This window comes from Prionailurus viverrinus, chromosome D2, assembly GCF_022837055.1.
Source record: "Prionailurus viverrinus isolate Anna chromosome D2, UM_Priviv_1.0, whole genome shotgun sequence".
NCBI lineage: Eukaryota > Metazoa > Chordata > Mammalia > Carnivora > Felidae > Prionailurus > Prionailurus viverrinus.
The window spans coordinates 35,325,069-35,348,307 of record NC_062571.1 but is presented as its reverse complement, the minus strand read 5'-3'; the positions used below and the strand labels follow the sequence as shown (position 1 = coordinate 35,348,307).

At 34.1% G+C, this 23,239-nt stretch overlaps 1 protein-coding gene and 1 pseudogene across 2 annotated transcripts in view; both read right to left on the bottom strand.

The window, feature by feature from the left end:
- Positions 1-23,239, bottom strand: part of ADK (adenosine kinase) — a 521,304-nt gene that overhangs the window by 389,718 nt on the left and 108,347 nt on the right. The gene's annotated exons all lie outside the window — the stretch shown is intronic.
- On the bottom strand, positions 20,385-20,502 carry LOC125148479 (uncharacterized; annotated as a pseudogene).

The following is a 23,239-nucleotide window of genomic DNA, read 5'->3' as shown; positions in this document are numbered from 1 at the left end:
TTGGTATCTGGTGAGTGGTAAAAGCTGAAATTTCAAATTAACTGTATTAAAAGTGAAGAATCAAATCAATGTTATTTTCATACACTGTTTATAATACATAATAATCATTATTTCTTTTACATGCTTCAAATGAACATTATATATACCAATGTGGCAAATTCTTTTTGTAACCATTAATATCTCAATACTGATCAATTGAATATCTCACTAGAAAACTACTCTATGGGGCACTTGAATGGCTCAGTTGGTTAAGTGTCCTACTTCAGCTCAGGTCATGATCTCATGGCTTGTGGTTTGAGCCCCGCATCGGGCTCTGTGTTGACAGCTCAGAGCCTGGAGCCGGCTTTAGATTGTCTCTTTCTCTCCCTGCCCCTTCCCAGATTTCTCTCTCTCTCTTTCTCTCTCTCTCTCTCTCTCTCAAAAATAAACATTTAAAAAAAGAAAGAAAGAAAGAAAGAAAGAAAGAAAGAAAGAAAGAAAGAAAGAAAAAGAAAATCTCTACTGTGAAAGATTGAAGCCAAAATAAACAAAAATTGTAAATGACAGCTTGGAGGAAAGGGATACATATGATAGGGGAAAAGCTTGAGAAAAATGTTATCTTATTATTAATATCCTCAGAGAGATGCCAGGAGATACTGCATCCATGAGACAAGAACAGATGCTACTAAAAAAAAAAAAAACTATTAAAATAAATAACACTTTGAAATAAAAATGACAGTAAAAATCAAAATTTCTCAAAAATCAATATAAAATTAGAAAAGATTAATTTAGAGGACCAGTCCAAGATGTCCAAAAACCAAATAATTAGAGTTCAAAAAACAAGAGAGAGAGAACAAAGAAAAGAAGAAGAAATCAAATAAATAATTCAAGAAAATTTCTCTGAATTAATGGACATGATCCATGTCAAAAGAATTCATCACCAAAGTGTCCAGTAAAATGGATGAAAAGAAACCCCTACAAAGACATTATCAGTACAAAGAGCCTAAAGGCTTTTTGTAGAATAAAACAAATGTTTCAAACAAAGGATCAAGAAACAGAAGGGCATCAGATTTCACCACAGCAACACTGAAAGCGAGCAGATAATGGAGCATTGCCTTGAAATACAAACACAATTTTGACAATAAAGCAAAAATGAAACTAACTACTGAGACTTAAAATAGCCTTGCACAAAAAATGTCTGCTTTAAGTAATAAATAAGTTGGTTTTACAGTAGCCAGAACCCTAAGAGAGGAATATGATCACTCAAATCTGCGCAACTCTAAATATTTCATTTGTACACAGAGAAAAGGAAAAATGGAGTTGTAGTTCAATTCCGGATGCTCCAACTTTAAGTTTGAAATTTCTGAGAACATCTAATATGTTCATGGAATACTTCCTTGTACTGGAAATCATGTAAAATCAAGGAAAATTAAAATAGCACTTTATTTTCAGTAAAATTAGGAGACATAGTTAGGAGGTATTGCAAATTAATGAGGAAAAGATGGAATAATCAATGATGGCTTGTCTAAAGTGCTGCCATGCAGTAGCAAGTAAAGTACAAAGTGGCACAAGGGTCCAGTGGTAGAAATTCACTAAAAAGAGCCTATGAAATAATACTTTTTGAAAGTGAGGGGACTACCATGAAATGAATAACTATACCACTAATTTGCCAAGTAAGAAATAAGACAAGAACCTCCACTATCACCACCATTTATTATCCTACTGGAATACTAGTGAACACTATTAAACAAAATGAAAGAAATTAAAGGTATAAATATTGGGAATCAAGAAATAAATCTATTACTACTTAAAACTGTTATTGTTACACACCTTAAAAAATTCTCAATAAAAATGAACAGAAAACTTACACACAGTAAGAGAAGTTGGGAAAGGTATATGGGTAAGAAAAATAATGCAAAAAAGTAACTTTCATTTATATAAACCAAAACGACTTTAAAAAGATCTTGATTCACAAAAACAATGAGATAAACTTTAAAGATATATAATGCATGTAAGACAATAAATTTAAAACACTCCTGAAGTCATTAACAGAAGACCTGAAGCAATAAAAGTACAAACCATGCTCTGGCTTACGAAGACTCAATATTAAGATGCCAACATAATTTCTAATTTTAACATAATAACCATATCAAGAGCAACAGGTTTCAGGTTTTTGGGGGTTTTTATTTGGTTTTGTGTGAAGAATGGTACATATGAGACATGATAAAATGTTGATAAAGTAAGTATAAATAAGGATGCTCTAAAAAAATAATGAAGTGAGAGACAATAGCCCAATTGAGAACAAAACTTTCATGTTTCAACAATTAAACTGGCACACAATAATGAGCCATATCCGTGGAACATGAGAAAAAGTAAACAAACTCTATAAACACGTAAATTGAGACATGACAGTAACATATACTTAAAGTGATATCTCAAAATAATGAGAAAGAGATGGAGTAGTCAATAAACAGTATGGGACAACCAAATTACTTACAATAAAAGATAAAATAGGGGCACCTGACTGGCTCAGTTGGTAGAGCATGTGGCTCTTGATCTCAGGGTTGTTAAGTCTGAGCCCCATGGTAGATAGTTACTTAAAAATTAAATCTTTTGGGGGTGCCTCGGTGGCTCAGTAGGTTAAGCATCTGACTTCAGCTCAGGTCACAATCTCAGTTTGTGAGTTCAAGCCCTGTGTGAGGCTCTGTGCTGACAACTCAAGAGCCTAGAGCCTGCTTCGTATTCTGTGTCTCCCTCTCTCTTTCTGCCCCTCCCGCTTGTGTGCCTGCTCTCGCGCTCTCTCTCTCTCTCTCAGAAATAAATGAATAAACTTAAAAAATTAAATCTTCAAAATAAAATAAAACAAGGGGTGCCTGGGTGGCTCAGTTGGTTGAGTGTCTGACTTCAGCTCAGGGCACAATCTCACGGGGTCCGTGAGTTTGAGCCCTACATTGGACTCAGTGCTGACAGCTCAGAACCTGGAACCTGCTTTGGATTCTGTGTCTCCCTCTCTCTCTGTCCCTCCCCCGCTCACGCTCTCTCTCTCTCTCTCTCAAAAATAAATAAAGTTAAAAAAAATTTTTAATAAATTAAAATAGGATCCATATCCCATACTGTGTGTGAAGACAAATTATAGATGGATCAAATAATTAAGAGTAAAGAAGTCTTAAAATAATTAATAAATTCCATTATATAATAAAAATGAAATTAGCAAAAGAAAATCCAAATTATAATCATGTAAAAATGTTTGCAACTCATATCACAAAAGGACTTACATTCCTAACAAACAAAAAGCTCCCAGAAACACTAAAAAGACCAACAATTCCCCTAACAAAGTCAATGCAGTGCAGAAGATATGAACAAACATTTCATAAAAAGAGAAAAGCAAATGGTTTTTAAATAAGATCTTCAACTTCACTTGTTAAAAAATACAAATTAGACATAGGCTGAAACACCACTATTTAGAGACTCTAGTTCTGTAAAGGCATCTTCTACCATCAGCCTCCATCTACAGTAAACAGCCACTCTTGAGGCTTCTCTATGATGCTGGTGCTCCCTTCGCTCTGCATTTCCTTATTGCATTATTGACAAACAAAGTGTCTTTCTCATCTTAATATAGTAGATCCATTCCGGGCATGCTCACTTCTTTGAGCCTTTTGATCCCTTGCTCTACTATCTGCCAAGCAGCCTTGATACCTGTACTTCATTTAATATATATGGGCCATCACTTTTTCCAAACTTCCAAGAGCCATCACAGCAGCATATTAGAACCAGCTCCAGTGGCCTTTGCCAGGAAGTTAATTGCTGTGTCATTGAAGAATGCTCCCATATCAACAGAGCTTTGGCTTGAATGCTAACCAAAATCAAAATTTTACAATATTTAGTTTGACCCTGCATCAAAAAAAAAAAATCAAAAGCCTTTCCTTAAGTCCTTGATGAGAAAGACCTGTCATTTTCAATCTATCCTTAAGAATATTGCGAAAGCTATAGACCTTCTCAGAATAATGCACATCCACAGGAAAGAAAAAAAATTGCACAGAATTTTACAAAAGTTTCAAGAAAAACATGTAGCCCATATACTCCCCTATTGCAATCTGGAATGTCTAACAACAGACACTGAGATAGTTTGGGATGCAAAATATTTATTAAGGATCAACCCCTGTGAAAAGAAGGGGGGGGTAGGTTTGGAAAGCAGGAAGTCAAATTACAGTACCTCACAAAGCCTCAGGCAACCTGGCAGGGATCTCTGGAAATATATTACTTGTCAGAGTTGTCTCAGGTATGAACAAAATGGCTGGGCCCTTATAACTCCATCTTGATCAGCTGCAGGACAGAGCTGCCCTGGGAAGGCTGGGGTTTAGGCAAGGAGGCTTCCTGTAGCAGAGGCAGACCTTGAAGAAGCTGACAGATGAAAGCTTTGTGATTACTTTCCTCCCCACAGCCGGGCTGCAATTCCTCTTTGAAGGAGGATCGGGGCTGTACAATTCCATGTCTACCACACTTTTACATAGGAACCTGTTTTCTCCATTTTAAAAATCCTCTCCTCTCTTGTACTTTCTACTTCTACTCTTTTCTACTTCTTATTATACCAGTGTGCTTTGTTAAGGCAGAAACCTAAGGATTTGTAGCTAAGCATGTGCACTGCAAAGACCTCGCCAAGAGATATACTACAAACCATGGTCATACAGAGCTGGATATAGATTTAGGCCCTACTCTGAGGAACTCTGAGTTTATTTGTAAATTGCTGACTAAGGCTGCTAATGAAATAATTAGATAGGAGTAACTCACAAAATGGTCCAACAGCAAACAAAGTAGATGACTTTTCCACCAAACCAAACTGGAATTAAACATGGGATGGCTTGTAATTTACCCATCACAATAAGGAGCAGTAAAAGATCACTATTTGGGGGCTATAAAATTAAGCATTTATAATACTATCTTTTTAATTATAATCAGAATTAGAAAATAAGGCACATTTTTAATGTTTTCATCATACATTGCATTTAATCACAACCTTCCTTCATACAACATTTAAGTTCATACTGTGAGACAACTGCTTCTTAGGAGTGAGATACAGAAGTCAACAGGACAAAGCTCCTGCCTTCAAAGAGCATCTACATTATAGTTACAGGAGTCTGATAATAACAAGGAAACAGGGGCACCTGGGTGGCTCAGTCGATTGAGCATCAGACTCTTGATTTCATCTCCGGTCATGATATCACAGTTCGTGAGATTGAGCCCCACATCCGACTCTGTGCTGACAGCATGGATATTTAAAACAAGGAAATAAAGTCATTTCATATATGAGTAAGTGCTATGAGATGTGTCATTTAAACTGAGAACTAAAATTAGTCCAAAAGAACCATAATGAAGAGCATTCCAAAAAGAGAACACGACATATGCAAAGGTCTCAAGGTAGGAATGAGTATCTGTTGAAGGAAGTAACAAAACAAAGATTGGTGTCACTGAAACATTTTGAACAAGGGTACTCTTACAGGAGGTAAGAGTTCTACTCAAAATTTCAATGTCAGCATCAATAACCCTTCTTTCTACCTAATCTGTTTATTGCTGTTTATCATTAGGGAATTATGAAAATGCTTGTGACTGAGAGCTTATAAGCAAACACTTTCAGATCTTGCTTCCGATCATTTGTTCTACTCCCTTTATATTATAAAAAGATAAGTCTACATTTTCACAGAAATTGAAGAAACGGAATGAAAGAATGAAAAATATCGTATATCCCTTACAAGGAAAAGTACCTTTACATGTAACATTCAATAATGCAAAAGATATTAGCAACACTTCCCCCTGATGCAAATTATCTACATAGATTTTGATCGAGTCACATTAAAAACAGCAAACATTTACACAGCATAAGTATATTCTGAATAATTAAGCTTTACCTACAAGTTAAATCTCTGCAAATAATGTAATATCAATGGATTTGCAGTCTCATTGGTTTCTACACAAAAAAAAATAAAACAACAAGCATTTGTTTATTTGTTTGCTGGACTTATCAAAGAGAAGGTTAAGCTAAATATGACAATACCAAGTGGCTCTGTCATACCAAATAATTACAATTTTGATAAACACTATCAGAACAAATAAATGATATATTTAAAACAAAACTGTCTTCAAATATACCTGAATGAAAGTATAAAACACTTTTTAAAAAAATTTTTTTTAACCTTTATTTACTTTTGAGACAGAAAGAGACAGAGCATGAACGAGGGAGGGTCAGAGAGAGGGAGACACAGAATCTGAAACAGGCTCCAGGCTCTGAGCTGTCAGCACAGAGCCTGAGGTGGGGCTCGAACTCACGGACTGCGAGATCACGACCTGAGCCGAAGTCGGACCCCTAACCGACTGAGCCACCCAGGCGCCCCTAAAACAAACACTTTTTAATCTCTAAACATGAAAACGTAAATGGCTCAAGTATGATATCAATAGTTTAAGACCTAAAATTTCCAGCATGAGAAAGGACAATTACTACAAGATACTGTACACTGTCTCCATGCTTCTTATTAACAACTGCCAGGGTGGAGGTACCAAGAAAACCCACAACTTGATGTCAGGGTGAATAGATGTTCTACTATGAAAAGTTCCCAATACAGAAGCCCTATTTATAAGTATGCTAATAAGTCTCATTTGTTCCTTAACCTAACATAACCAGTCCCTACCTATAGTCCTATCAAATGGAAGATTACAATGTTATCCTCTCTTCTAACTTGAAATACATGTGTCTTCCAGGCTTCTTTCTCCAAAATATTAAAGTTTTGTCTACACTAAAAATTGACAGTGAGAGATAATCTCTCTTCTTGATGATCTCTGCAGAAGTGTCATAAGAAAATTTTAGCAGCTATCATATCCGCAGTTGCTGCCCTGACACTTACTTGGTTATTGATGGATTTGAAGGGCCTTAGCCCCATAGAACTATCTTTGGCTGTGATAAGTTTGATCACCAGCATCTACACACTGCTTTAAACTTTAAACTCTCAAATGCTTTGTCTTTTAACATAAAGTCAATAGACATCCGACAATGATTCTCAGACTCTCCTGTAAATTCAAAAGAATTTCTACCAATGTTTCTTATTGATTATTTTCAATTGCACAGACTAGCAGCTCTCAGAGCATGGTCCATAAATCACATGGGTCTCTAAATTTCTTGCAGGGAATCCACAGGTTAAAACTGCCTTTTTTCAATGTCATTCTTGTACTACTCTCCAGTGAAGTTTTCCAGAAGCTATGTAACATAATAACAACATTCTGGTGGCTAATGGAATGGATTCTTGTGTATTTTTTTGTTCTGTTTTGAAAAATTTTTCAGGCAATATATCTAGGGTATTAATATGTGTGTTTTCAGAGATTAATTAAATTTGTTCTCTGAACTTCTACTGTCCTCTTACTAGTTATATGTGCTATAATATAAGTATCTGGGGCACCTGGGTGGCTCAGTTAGGTCAGGTCATGATCTCATTCATGGTCCATGAGTTTGAACCCCGGGTCGGGCTCTGTGCTGACAGCTCAGAGCCTGGAGCTTGTTTCGGATTCTGTGTCTCCCTCTCTCTCTGCCCCTCCCTGGCTCATGCTCTCTCTCTGTCTCAACAATAAAATAAACATTAAGAAAAAAATTTTTAATAAAAAAAATACATAAGTATCTGTGTGAGGAAATATTTCATTCATATATCTCGACATATACATTTATATCATATCTTTCAATCAATATATTGCAACAGACTGAATGCAGAAGTAAATGAGACTCCATCTGCTTTCAATTAAGTCAGGCATTAAAAAAATTTACAAAAATGTAAAACAATACCACTCTTCTTACAATATTTTTAGTTTTGGAAAATATAGATATTTTTCACAAAAATGTTACTTATGTTAACATATAATGGGTTTATTACAATTATATTTAAATGTATTAATAAATATTTTCAAATGTCTCCATTTAAATGTTTAAATTTTTTTAGATTTTTAAGTAACGTCTACATCCTAAACTCTACATCCAACATGGATTTTGAACTCATGACCGTGAGATCAAGAGTCGTCACCAACTGAGACGGCCAGGCACCCCTTTTTAAATTTCTGATATGGTAAATAACAAAATATATAAGCCATTAAGCAATACCTCTGGAGCATAGGCACACTACTTTACACATGTTTTAATCATTGGTTTTGTCTTCAAAATAATTCCTGTTATTGCATAAGCCAATTTTTCACCATTTGCAATTTTTAAAAAAATTTCTGCTTCTAATTACCATCAGATTGATACTTCTCTCCTTATTAATATTTCATATTCCTACTGCTTTCCCACAAATACAATATTAGTAAAAATAAACTGCACTTAGGGTGCCTGGGTGGCTCAGTCGGTCAGCTCAGTCAGCATCCGACTTCAGCTCAGGTCATGATCTCATGGTTTGTGAGTTCGGGCCCTGCGTCGGGCTCTGTGCTGTCAGTTCAGAGCCGGGAGCTTGCTTTGGATTCTGTGTCTCCCTCTCTCTTTGCCCCTTCCCCACCCTCGCTCTGTCTCTCAAAAAATGAATAAACGTTAAAAAAATTAAAAATAAATTGCAATTAAAACACAAAGCAAACATAGTACAAAATAAAAAACACAACAACCAACAATAAAATCACAGGGCCACAGCTGTTTATGACATCCTTTGGTCTGATGTGGCTTTATTTTGTTTACAAATGTTTATATGTTGAAATCTGGTAAAAAGAACTTTTTACACTTTACATTTATATTTATCAATTACAAATGAAAGATACCACTATAACACAGCTTGTAGCTAAACACATTTAAATACGCTGTAAGTCAAATAATGATGTACTATGTTATTTTATAAGTAAAATTAATAGTTCTATTCCATCACTATCAACAGTTTCATGTGTATTGCTAGTTATTGGAGATGTGGGTTACCAAATATCTAACGTTCAAATAGTTTAAAAACCATTATAGGGGTTCTTTCCTTGAGACATCATACCAGTTAACTTAAATGGATTATAAAAGCTTTATAATTGGTGAAAAAATTATGATAAATATAAGCAATATTTTCTAATTAAGATAAATGGTAAGTGAAAAATTAATGTTACATTTAAAATATATTTCTGAATATGTACACAGCAATGAAGCACCTTAATTAAAAAACAAATTTAAACAATATTTAATCATTCATCTTTCTCTCTTGCTGCCAACTTCCTTCTATTCTTCAAACACATGAAGCTGTTTATATTATTTCCCCAAACAATAAAACCATTTATCATAATTTCACTGTATTTATTGCTGTTTTTAAAGACAATTTATATTTCTCAACATAGATTTATTACAAAAATCTTGTATGAATGAAATCTACACATTCAGTATAAGTAAAAAATACAAGTAAGTCATGAATAGAACAGTATCTTTCAACTATCATTTAAGCACTGAAAGGGAATCAAAAATTATTTTAATTATTAAAAAAACTACATTTGAAATATTGACAGATTATAGATAAATATACAACATAGCAGTGTCGATAAAAACCCAAAAACAGCTGGCTCATAATCATGCTCAGAAGTAAATTAACATTTCTAGAAGATCTAATAGGTGCCAGGCACTAGGCTAGGTATTTCACATACATTATCTTATTTCATCGTCACAATAACTATAGCCCCAATTAGTCAATAATGAAGTAGACTCTGAGAAGTCAAATAACTAGTAAGTAGTAGGAATGGGATCAAAGTGAACATAAATTCTAGTGACATAAAATCAAAAGAATGAAAATAGTTTTAAGATAACTTTCTTAAATAACTCGTTGTCATTTTACAACCATTCTTTATTCCCAAAGCAAGACTCCAAATTTGTTTTTAGGGAACCATCTCTCCAACATTCTTTTTTTTCCTTCTGTTAAGAGATTTTCTGTCCAACATTCTTGATCCATATATTTCCAGCAGTGCTAATTCTATCTCCAACTGCAGAAGTGAGTATGTAGCTCAAGCCAAGCTAAACAGACCTAATACATGATCTAATACCACAACTTTTCTTGAAGCCACTAGAACAAATACAAAAAAAGTAAGAAGGATGTAAACCTATAGCTGCTGGCAGCTACCCTATGTCCAGAAAAGGAGAGTCTATTTGCAAAAGGAGCCAAACCAAGATAAACTGAGCGAACAGTTGAAGAGGGTCCAAAAACATTATTTGAGCCACTGGATCAAGCTTCACCTGAAATTGGCCATATCATGATCTTTTAAATTACGTGCCCCAATAAATTTCCATTTGCTTATTTGGAGGATTTCTGCCACTTGTTCAATGTACCTATTAATAACAATTTAATGGTATAAATCATCTGCAGAAATCAAATGCTGTACTTAATTACTCTCAATCTAGAACCTGAAAAACATTTTTAACAGGAATCAAGGAACTATTTTCAGTATTTCACAAGTTTAATGGAGTTGTACACAGACCTGGAATAAAGCCTCTAAAGCTTAATAAAACACTAAGTTCTTTCTGACTACATCATTTCAATCATTTTTCAATATGAAAACTTCAGTTATCTTGTTTTAATAAGTTCTAAATAGAAATAGTTTTTTATATATAATCTTTATTTTTAAATTAGAAACATTGTTACTTTTAAAATACGGTTTTATTTGATGGATAAACTGCTTTAAGACAGGAAATTTTTCAAAATGATCACTGGAGAGGAAAATATGAAAAACTATCATATTATTTTGAAATAATAATACAATTCACATCTTTAATATATCAGCAATTCTTGACTAACCCCTTAATTTCTGACTGCCTTTCTATCTACCCTGAGGCTATTCAGCCATATCAAATAAGCAGTCTAAGCTAATGGCACCACCTAGTGTCCTGTACTGGTCACTATCAGACTTACTGTCTTCCACTTCCTTTTACTGACTGGTGAAGGAACACAAGCTAGTCTCTCACTGTTGTTCTCATTAATAATTCTTCCCCCAAATCCATGTCTTTCTTATTCATTTGTACATACACACTGTCCTGTCTCCTCTAATGCCTCTCTCAACTGTCCAGTTACTTTAGAAACAACTCATTAGTGTGGTCTTGATCTTTGCCAGATAATTGGTGCTTAACGTAAGTTATTACAAGCACTTTCTGAAGTTACTACTATAAGTAGTATCCCATTCACATACAAAAGCTCACAGATCACTGGATAGGCAATGTGATTTTAAAACTCATTTTCTTAATTACTATTCATAAGGCTCATGCTGCTTTTTCTTAGTTCTTCATTTTTTACTGTGGCCAAAACACTTTTTTTTTTTTTTCCCCAAAAAGTAATCATTCAATTCTGGTCCAATACGGTGACATAGGAAGACCATGAACTCATCTCCTTCAAGGAACATATGAAATTACATCTATTTGTAAAATAATTTCCCAGGAAGAAAAAATGAGACCAGATTGAACAGCTTCTCAACAACCAAAGATAGAATGGCAAGAGAACAGCAAGAGAGATGGAGACACAGTCTCCAGGAACCCCCATACCCAATGCTGCAAACAGCAGTGGGGAAGGATGGTACTGAGGGACCAGGAACAAATTCCTCTGTCCTTGGGCACAGACAAAAATAAAGTAAAATAAAATAAAAAGCCCTGGTTTTAAAAAGTAAATATCCATTTTTTTTCACTCTTTCAAAGTTAAGCCAAGCTTTCCTCAAATACCATCAATGTTCTTGTTCACATCTGCTAGTCACACTAATATCATTTTGTAATATGTTGTATTATGAATTTTCATCTTCCAGCTTATCATCAGTTAAATCAATTTGGGGGGGAGGACTTAGACCTAACCACTACTGTTCCTTCTAAGAAAATTCAAATGAAATAATGGAAGAGTGGTAAATAGACCAATGGAACAGAATTATAGCCCAGAAGCAGACTCATACACATATAGAAAACTCAACATACCACAGTGGACTGTTCAAAAAAAATGCCAGGGTATTTGGTTATCCATATGCAAAGAATTTCAGTCTCAAAACTCTATCTCTACACAAAAATTATACTCAGCTGAATGAAAGATCAAACTCTGCAGAGCACATATAGAAAAATTCCTTGACTCTAGGGGTAGGAAGGAATTTCTAAGGCATAAAAGCATAAAAAGCATAAAAGAGAAAGATTGATAAATTTTATTACATCAAATTGTAAAACTTGAAACAAAATATACCACAAAGTTAAAGGCAAGTCACACAGAGGGCATAGATACATGTAACAAACACAATCAAATAATTAGTATCCATAAAATATAAAGAACTTCTGTAAATTAGTTATTTTAAATATTCCAACAGAAAAAAATTTTAGCAAAGACATGAGGCAGGAACCTTTAGGCAAACATAGGAAATATGCTCAACCTCACATTTAAAAATAATTTTTTTAACGCTTATTTATTTTTGAGAGACAGAGTGTGCAAGTGGGGGAGGAGCAGAGAGAGAGAGAGAGACAAAGAATCTGAAGCAGGCTCCAGGCTCTGAAGTTGTCAGTACAGAGCCCGAGGCGGGGGGTGGGGCTCGAACTCACCAACAGTGAGTTCATGACCCAAGCTGAAGTTGGTCACCCAACCAACTGAGCCACCCAGGTGCCCCTCAACATCACATTTTTAAAGTGCAAATTAAACAGTGAGATACATTTCACATGTACCAAATTAGAAATAAATTAAAATTTCTACTGATACCAATTCTTAGCAAAACAATTGAGAAAGGGAATGCCCAGATACTGCTGGCAAGAACAATTTAGCAATCTAGTGATGTAAGAGATGTGCGGCAAACAATTCCATAGGCACATAAAAATCCCAGGCAGCAATGTCCTATAGAGCTTTCTGGAATAACAGAAATGTCCTTTATCTATACAATACCCAATACATTAGCTGTTAGTTACATGTGGTTATTAAGCACTGCAAATGTGACTAGTGCAACCAAGAAACAAAATTAATTGTATTACATTTTAATTAACTTAAGTTAAAAAAACCCACATGTGGCTAGTGGCTACTATATTGGACAATACAGCCCTAGAAAATCATTCACATATGCATACAGAAATAAATACAAGTATCTTAATTGCAACAGTGTTCCTAATACTGAAATACTTGTAAGTCCTCAACAGAATAAATTGGTATACTCATAAGTAATATATGGGAAAAATAAATTATATATACAAATAATTTGTTAACATACATAAATCTCAAAAATACAATACTGCATAAAAACCGTGAAGGATAGACACAGTAAAAAGCATTTACATAACATAACCTACAAATCAATCCCTCATATTGTTTATAGATACACATAAATACAGTTTAAGCACTAAGAAAAGTATTATAGTTAAAAACATCAAAAACAGCTAAAAATAACAGTCACCTTTGGGACAGGAAGGAGAATGGGATTGCAGACTGCAAAGAAGAATCTGGAGGGCACTAACTGTATCTGTAATGTTTTATTCCCTCCCAGAACCACACTCAAACCTTCAACTATAGCACAGTGTTAAAACTTTGGTTAAGTGAGTGTCTTGGTATTGTTAAATTTTACTGTATACTTAAAATATTTCATAAGGAAAGACTAAAAACAAGAAAATCCATGCTCCAAACTGTAGAACACAACCACCTGAAGTTTTAGAGTTCTAGTTTATTCTTTAATTTCTCCCCATCTCAGTTAACTAAGATCCACTACTAAACACAACGAAATCAAATTTGTGAAGGCCTAAAATACCCAACTGTATTTTCATGATGAAGCATAGCTTGTCACCAGAAATGTTTTCTGCTTCCTAGTAGTAAAAGCAGAAAAAATGCAAGGTTTCTCTTTTCCTTGACTTTTTGACTTCTTATTCAATTCCCTTGTGTAGTATTTGTGGAAATCAAGTATTTAAGCATGAAAAAACAAAAAGCAAAAAGCAAAACAAAAAACTTTGCTATATAAGAATTACCCTTGGGATAATTCATGGATTCCTGAACCAGGCCATTTAGCCATGAGGTCAACTAGAACATATGTTTTAAATAACATTTAATCTACTTTGCTCAACCCCTTATTGAAAGTTTATGTTTTGCAACAATTGAAGAACTCATAAGGATCACATATTAGGTCCTTCTGCCAAAACATTCTGCTCCCTTCTAGTTTTAAAAATCAAAAGCTAATAAACGTGTTCATGAAAACAAAAATAAACATTGCATTCCCTTTAAAGAAAGCTTGTCTCTGGATTCAAAAGTTTTCTTGAATTACTCAATCCTATTGTTGAGAAGTACAAAAAATATGTTTTATCAATTAGACTTCTACCAATCCCTGGGACTGTAAGTTCCATGACAGCAAGTATAGTACACACCATATCCTCAAAGATTAACATCATATGGATGAATAAGTGAAGAATCAATGAATAAAACTACCTATTTATATTTATCATCAGTATCGAATATGTTCCATGTTGGTTTGTTGTACATCATGACTTAGTAAGACAAAGTAAAATGAAAAACTGAAAATAAACTTGCATAAAAAAGCAATTCTAAATGTTGGAGCTTCACACCAGAATTTGAAGTTCAGGCAGGAGAACCTCAAAGCTTCTCTCTCCCTCTGCCTTAAATGCAATCCACTTTCCATCTCTCAGAGGAAATACTGATAAACGGGATGAAGGCTAAATCCCATTTTTAAGTTTAAAATCTGGTGTCTTATGGCAAGGCCTTCTCTCAGTGTTCCATTTGGCTGGCTCTGTCTACAAAATGACAAAGTCAGGAAAAAGGTGTGGAGTGCGTAGTTTAAGCCAATCACTGTCAGCCTAAAGGAAAAGAGATCTTTTTCTTGACACATTATTCCTTGAATTGATTCTCTCATGCTATGTCTTCCCCATTAGAATGCTAAGATTAGAAAAACCAGTATCAGGATATGAACGTAGGAGAAAATGGCCAAATAGTTCTGTTTGCAGAATGAATACAAAAGGATCTTTGCAAAATATATTACAAACGGCCAATAAAATGCTTTCAACCTCACCAATAATCAGAGAAAACAAAGCTTACTAGAAAGAACTATTAAATGTCACATTTGCACCTACCACATTGGTAGCAGGAGTAAATAAATACTATTGTACTCTATCATAAGTAATTGATACAACTTTTATCAAATTTGGTATCTCTCAAAAGTTAAATGTATATTCCTTTTAGTTATATCTTATTAAAAACACTGGCAGACCCCCCCCCCCCAAAACTGGCAGAATTTTGTAAAAGTATATGCAAAAAGATTATAAATGTGAGTAGTTTTTGGTAGTGAAAAACTAGAAAAACCCAAAGTATTCATTAGTCGGGATTAATTAATAAAAATAATTCACAGTTCTAGAGAAGAGAAAATGGTGAAGTGGAAATTATCTAAAATGAGAAAGAAAAATGGCAGGAAGGACAATCAAGTTTCCAGATTGTAAGGGCCAATCACATGCTCAGCACAGTGAAAAAAAGAAAATCCATACTAAGAAAAATCACATAAAGGTATCTTAAAATACCAAGGGAAAAAAAGGTTCTAAGAGATTCCAAAGACAAAAAACAGATCACATATAAAAGTTCAGAAATTAGTCTTCTCATGGGCACTGCTGGCTACTAACGGAGAAAGACCTTTAAATTTCTAAGAGAAAATCATTTGCAACCTACAATTCTATACCTCGTTGAAATACCAATCTAATGTGAAGGTAGAATAAAGACATTTTGTAGGCTTGCAAGTACTCAAAAGTTTTATTTTCCACCCTTTCTTTTTTCAGCAATATCTGGAGGATGCTATGCTTCAGCAAAACGAGGGAATAAGCTACTAAGAGGGGGGAAAAAAAGCAATTTCTCCAACACAAGAGCAACAAAGGGAAGTGTGATCAGAGAACTGTGGAGAGTAAAAAACAAACATAAAGCAAAACAAAATAAAACCCGACTGAAGCAGAATTGAAGGTGAGGAAAGAAGTTGACATAAAAATATTAATGGAGCTTTGGGACCTATACTTAAGCATTTGAAAAAAAAATTAATGAGCGATGCCTGAGAGAGTTGCTGAAACAAAGAGGGAAAGCAGTAATTTAGCCCATAGGAAACTAAGCAACTGAATAAGCAAGACAAATAATATGGGATGGGGAAAAGGACAAAAAAATGTATTTAAGTAAGTAAGTGTAATATAATGCATTATGTTATTCAATACTTACATGGTCATTATAATGTAAATATTGAGTATAGGTTGTTTATAGATTTAGGCAAAATTATTATATAACTTCCCAAAATTTTAGCAGGAGTAGGTATAAAATATGATCTAAATCCCAAATCGCCATAAAAAGGTCAATAGATAACATCTAAAATTGGTTCATCAAGGAAAGCTGAATAAGCATATTATTAGACATAAGGTAGTATCAGAAAGAATAACCTAATAGGATTAAAAGTGGTTGTTTCTAGAAAACTGAGAGTGTTACTGAACGATCTATCACAGCCCCTAACTCAGGTAAAGCCAGATAAAGCCCTAGAATGCTGGCATGGCCAACTGCTCCATCCTGGGGAATCTCAAGGGGGATGGACACATTGAAAGCACAGCTCCTGGCTGGGTCTGCCAACACTGTTGCCAAACAAAGGATAAACTCATTTCAAGAAAAACCAATAACTCAAGAGACAAAAGTTTGCAAGAGAGAAAGGGAGAAATTTAGTTCAGGTGCCAGCAGGCTCAAGCCTTACCAACCAACCTCTCTGCTGGCAAGATGGACACCTAGAGTTTTATGAGGAGACGTTGAGGGGTACATGCAAGAAAGCAGGCAGAGGGCACATGATCTTGGGTGGGGGTTGGTATTTGTTCAGCCCAAGACTATGGGCAGGGCAGGGGATATGCAGGTGTGGTCTTCTAGACATTCTGTTACTACTGGGGCTTTTCTGGTGGTTGGAATGTTCCAGTCATTGCAAAACATCTTCATCAGTGCCTCAAGAAAATGAGGTAAGAAATAAGAACAAAAGGTTTTAGTTGGAGCATGAATTAAGCAGTCTTGTCTGTTTCTAGTTTTAGCTGTTGAGGTCTATTGTTGAATAGGAGGGCTCACTAACAAAAGGGCAGGAGACTGCTATATTTTATTGTAAACCTTTTGGCAATAATCAAATTTTTACCCATATGCAAGAATTACTTTAACTAAAAAAATTCTTGTGCCCCTTTGGGGCTGCATGGAAAAAAAATGTTCCTAGTATAATCAACTTTGATGATGTTAAAATTAAAAGACTCTGAGAGACAGAAAACAGGCAAAACAGTTAATAAAACATGAAATATATTATTTGGACATGTAAAATAACCAACTTAGGAACTGAAACAATGATGGAAGCAAGGTAAAGAAAAGGTAAAAATGGTGTGAGATGAAGATTCACCTAATCAAAAAGGAACACAACAAAGAAGAAATATCAAGAAGTATTATATAATCCTACTATACGTAGAAATAACCACAATAAGCACTCAAAACAGAGTTAGTTAAAAGTGGCTGCCTTAGGGGAGTGGCAGGGAAACATGGAACAGGATTTCTTTTGTTTTTTATTATACATCTATTCTATTTGATTTCTAATGATGTACATATAACACCTTTGAGTTTTTAAAAAGTGGCCCTGAGTTATAATGGATCAAAAGTCCATGGGGTTCCCCAAAACTTATTATAAAGAATAACTTTCTCAAAAGGGTGAAATGCATTTAACATAGTCTTCACACAATCTAGAAAAACTCTATATAGAATATTCTTATAAAGAAATACAAGGGGCACCTGTGTTGTTCAGTAGGTTAAGTGTCTGACTCTTGATTTTGGCTCAGGTCATGATATGAAACACACTTAAGTCACCACATTTCAACAAGAATAAAACTTTAACAACAGATCACTTTGCTAAAGATTTTTAAGTTAATTGTATCTAATCACCTTTTATAATTCTGAAAAAAATACACCTGAGCACGTGTTTACATGTTCAAAACAAACTACTAATATTCTGCATGAGCCATGACAAGGAAAAGGCTGAAAAGCAATGAATGAAGGTATATATCCATATGATATTATATATACAACCATGCTTTAGAAAATAAATTTGGTAACATTTTTTTTTAAAAGTAAAAATTTAGGGAAAAGGTAGAATAAAAATTATATTATAAATATCTAAAGATATTGTACAATCACCACCTCATCCCACAGCACTCAAGAATGAACATAAATGGCAGACACACACCTTCATTTTTAAAAAAATGAATTTCTTAGTTTATCAGAGTTGATTTAAGAATTACTTGTCATTTTGATCCTATACTCTTCCCAGCTAAATAAAATGCTTCAAATTTTGATCACTTCTAAATCTGTTGTATTAAGGCTGAAACCAATTAATGACGCACTGCATCCGGATAAGTAGAATTAAATTAGTGTATAATTGATTAGTGTATAATTGAAGCAGTTGTAGATTTACCAACTTTAATTAGGATGGCTTATTACAGATAATTTACACTCTAAGAGAGAAAATAGAATGAAGAAGTTCATCAAAACCTTAAATTAAGATCAGAGATACAATATTATAGATTAGAAAGGGCAATATGCTAATACCAAGTACTTTGAAAGTAAATCATTTTAGTCCAAAATCCTTTAACAGAGGAAAATTGATTATTAACCTTTTAGCTGAGATTTTTCAAGGTATTACACTATTTATGGTAATCTATTATAATAGGTGATGCTAATTTATGTGAGTGAATAAAAGCATACGAATAATATTTTGTCTACCTACAACACTAAAATAGACTAAAAAGAACACATACTAAAATACTTGAATATTTCCCATAACTCCTTTAAAAGGTATTCAAGCAGGAGAAAAATCCTATAAGTCTTACCCTAAAAATAAATAAAAACTAATTTACCAACAAAGAAGCAAGTAAGGAGAAAGAGCATCTCAGCAACAAAACACAGAAATAATGTCTGCAGTTCTCTCAATACCCTTGTGGGTGGTAACTGCAACCCAGAAAGTTCCACACATAAATTGCTAACTCCCCCGAGTTTAAAGCCATGGTAATTAGGTTCATTATCTTACATGCTAATGACACAGAGATAATAAGTTTGCAGTGAATAATTCATATACTACCAGCTCTCACTGCGATGCTCATCGCTAATAGTTTATTTACAGTACAAGTTACACTGCATTTTTTCTATAGTTTAAATTTATTGCCTAGATAAACAGGAATCATTTAGTATGGAAATCTAATTTACTATCAGTAAACGGTAACAATCTTAAGCATACATTGGTTTGTATATTTGTAGTGTGATTTCTTACTCATTATTCGTAATTAGTTAAGATAATAATCAAAACATCAAAAGAATATCTTATAGAAAGATTAAGGTACTTGTATCTATATAGATGATTATTCTAATGATATTGGATAATGATGATTGCCCAAAACACTTAGCTGATGTCAATAAATTTTAAATTACTTTAGTAATTCATATTTTCAAATAAACAGTATTATCACCACATTTCTTATAAAAAATGTACATATAGATTATTTTAGACTGTGAATATCAAAGTGCAAATGAACCACTTAGGTTTCTTACCATGTAAATACTTACTGTAAAATAATATCAAGTAAGATTAAATTCAGGGACCTATACAATTGCAATTGTCTTCAATTTTTACCCAGTTTTGGAATGGATTCATATCACACTTGCTGTATTTATGTCAACAAATTAAAGGTAATTTTAATCTCTTTCAAAATGACCTTCTTATAGATACTTGCAATAACTTACTCATTTTGTTACTATATACATGAACTATTGTGGTTTCAATAACTCAAAATCAAATTAGGTAAAAATTTTTCCACAATTTTTATACTTATACATTGATTCCTTCTAAAATAACTTGATTTCTAAGCTAAGACTTTTAATATGCAGGTCGTATCAATGAAGACAGGTCAGGTATAGTTCAGGCAATATTTATCACGTAACAACTACAAAATCTCAGTGGCTTAAACAATAAGGTCTTTTTCTCATTTACACTAGATGCCCATGGGTCATCTAAGGGTTCTACTCCATGTCTTTTCATTTCAATACCCAAGATAATGGAGCAGTCATCACCTCAAATTCTACCAGTCATCATAGCAGATGGAAAGAGAGCTCTGGACAGTCTTGCACTGGTCATTAAATGCTCCAACCCAGAAAAACAATTTCACTTCTGCTCATAACTCATTACCCAATTAACTATCTGGGAAAGTAAAACCCTGAAAAAGTTTAAATATTGAAAAATTTTTTAATATTTTATTTTTAGGTAATCTCTATACCCACTGCAGGGCTCCAATTTACAACGCTGAGATCAAGAGTCACATGTTCTACCAACTAAGCCAGGCACATGCCTCTAAAATTAAAAAAAAACAAAAAAACAACTTCTCTTAGGATGAGCACTGGGTGTTGTATATAAGTGACAAATCACTCAATTCTACACCTGAAACTAATATTACATTGTGTGTTGACTGGAATTTAAGTTTTCAATTAGCAATAATCGTGCCTCGGATAAACCTCATTGGCTACGATACTGCCACTGCGCAAAGCTTGACTGGAATTTAAATAAAAACTTGAAAAAAAATTTTTTCAAAGACATCAACTTCACAAAGTCAGTTATGAAGATAGGTTAGATAATGTTCATAAAGGACTTTGAATACAAATAGCATTTCAAATTCCTTTTTGTATTACTTTGCTACCATATCACAACAATCTGTTCTTGCCAAATCTGCCAAAAGTATAACCAGGCTAATATCAAGCACACTTTCAAAGCTGCATTTGAACAGACCACCTACCTAAAATCCTCTGACCTTCTTACCATTACCCTCCATGAAATGATCCCGGCCTGTTTTTCTGTCTTCTCAGAATATTCAGTACAATGTACAGAATGCTCCAAGAAGACAAATCTAATAAATATACTGTACTAAATCTTTTTACATGCTGCCCATGTGAGAATGCTTTCTCTGCCACCTCCACTTGATGAAATCTTACTCTTCCTCTAACTAAGCTTAGGCCATCTCCACAGTGAAGCTTCACCTGAGTCTGATCCCAACACCCAGTACTGTACTCTAACACTGATTCCACATCTTCACTATGATTGTTCATTGGCTACACAGTAGATTATGAACTCCTTGAAAACAGACACTATTGTATTTACCTCTGAATCCCCAGCACCTGACATTTACTGGCTAATCAACAAATAAATGTCTAGAAAAATAACTAAAAGCCCGTAGTCTCAAATGAATGATCTTAAAGGAAAGCAACATGCTTTGATGAAGAATAACTGTCCTATCAGTTCATGAAGATATAATTACAAAAATAAGTTTGCTCAACGAGTTCCTTTTAGTACACAGAGTCAGTTTGTTGGGGGCAATTGTGATAAAATTAACCTAAAGCTGCGTGACACTCAGTTCATTTTTCCTTCATCGTTCCCCAGTCTTTACTTTATTCAACTAGTATTTACTGAATGCCAACTGTAGAGGTTCTAGAGATGGCATTAATTAAGGGTCAGCTGAGACACTGTCATCAATATCAGACAAAAACAGGTCAGTTCAGGGGCGCCTGGGTGGCTCAGTTGGTTAAATATCTGACTTCGGCTCATGTCATGAATTTGCTTTCATGAGTACAAGCCCTGCGTCAGGCTCTGTGACGACAGCTCAGAACCTGGAGCCTGCTTCGGATTCTGTGTCTCCCTCTCTTTCTGCCCCTCCCCTGCTCGCACTCAGTCTCTCTCTTTCTCTCAAAATAAAGATTAAAAAAAATTTTTTTTTAAATAGGTCAGTTCAATATTTTGCTCACTGATGTCTCATCTAATTTTTTGACAGTTCACTTCACCATCACTGTAAGAGGAGGGTTAAGACTTCACAATGTAATTTTATATTAACATAATTCACTATAGTTATGAAAATGTTTGGAACAGGGGCGCCTGGGTGGCTTGGTTGGTTAAGCGTCTGACTTCGGCTCAGGGCATGATCTCACGGTCCGTGAGTTCGAGCCCCGCATCGGGCTCTGTGCTGACAGCTCAGAGCCTGGAGCCTGTTTCGGATTCTGTGTCTCCCTCTCTCTCTGCCCCTCCCCTGTTCATGCTCTGTCTCTCTCTGTCTCAAAAATAAATAAACATTAAAAAAAAAAAAAAAAGAAAATGTTTGGAACAAATATCATCCACTGACCACAAGAGTATCAACTATGTTTAGCTTAAAAATCTTTTTTTGAAGTATTATATAGAAGAATGTCATTCAAGTTCATATTAAAGACTTTACTTAAACAAGAGCAAATTGACATTAAAATAGATGACTTTACTTTTAGAAGCAAAATGAGTAAGTAAAAAATATGAAGGCATGCTCACATTTAGTTGCTGGATCTGAAAGGGTAAATAATGAAAATGCTGCATAAAAACATTAATAAAAATTATAAACCAAGTATTATTTGTAATGATACCTTATAAATGAAAGATGAGAATCTTTAAAAGTAATAAGACACTTGGAAAAACAGCATGCTACATTCCTGAAATATTTTCAGAGAAACAAAAAAGGCAAACTTATCAGCCTAATACTTAGTCATTCTTGTTATCACCATTTAGTTGCCTAACACACTGGCAAAACAAAGTGACTCACATAGCCACTGAACATTTTTTTGTGTTTAGCATTGTGCAGAGAATGTATTTTTTAAAAGCACATTTGTTTTAATAATAAAAGAACTAATAAATTAAAAGCTGTATCTTTTGGTGATATACTATTACATAAAATCTGTACTACTGCAGAAATAACAAGAAAATATTTATTTCTCATTGTAGCCTGGTATAAATTTCATAACCTAACTTGATAGGAACTTTACAATTTATGTCAGATACATGTGGGAAGACCATTTAATATAAGATTTTCTGATTGTAGAAATTTTAACTTCTCATATAACTGGCTTACATTTATTTATAGAATTATGAAGTACACTGCTGATCAATATAAATTCAACTAAAAATTTATAAGAATTATAAGTTATAGAGCAGCAAATATGATTGGGAAAGAGCAGAATCATTCTTAAAAATTAGGAGATTACTAAAGTTGGTTAGAATCATTGTTTTATATAATAAAGCTTTAGCATAGAAATTCTACCAGATCTCATGGGTAAAATGTAATAAAAACTGTTAATGTAATGAAAGGAAGCTCACTGAATAGCTGACTTTCTAAAGTATTTTGTTCAGAGACTGGAACTAACCATACTCATTTATAATACAATATTGAAGTACATTTATTGGTTGTTGAGAAAAAAGAATGCTAAGCAGAGATGGTATG